Genomic DNA, 321 nt, shown 5'->3' with positions numbered 1-321 from the left:
TAAAAAACAAAAACAAATGTCATTCCACTAACTTGGAAGAGTTTGATTGATCACAATAAATTCTTCTCCAGCCGGGTTTTCTTCGTTGACCTCCACAGATGGTGGTAAAAGATGGAGGTGGCAGGTAAAGATCCTTTAACATCATTTTTACAGATCATTTAGCATCATTTTTTACAGGTAATTTAAACGACAGAAATTACTCAAATGCCATTTTTTAAAGTAACATCATAAAAACTGCTGAATCATTAAAAAGAAAAAAATAGTATAGGTCTTCTGGATGGTTCTTCTCTAATGAAACGTTTCGTCTCTCCTCCAAGAGAC

Source organism: Austrofundulus limnaeus, unplaced genomic scaffold (genome assembly GCF_001266775.1).
Source record: "Austrofundulus limnaeus strain Quisiro unplaced genomic scaffold, Austrofundulus_limnaeus-1.0 Scaffold7993, whole genome shotgun sequence".
Lineage (NCBI taxonomy): Eukaryota > Metazoa > Chordata > Actinopteri > Cyprinodontiformes > Rivulidae > Austrofundulus > Austrofundulus limnaeus.
Note: the sequence above shows the minus strand (reverse complement) of the source record.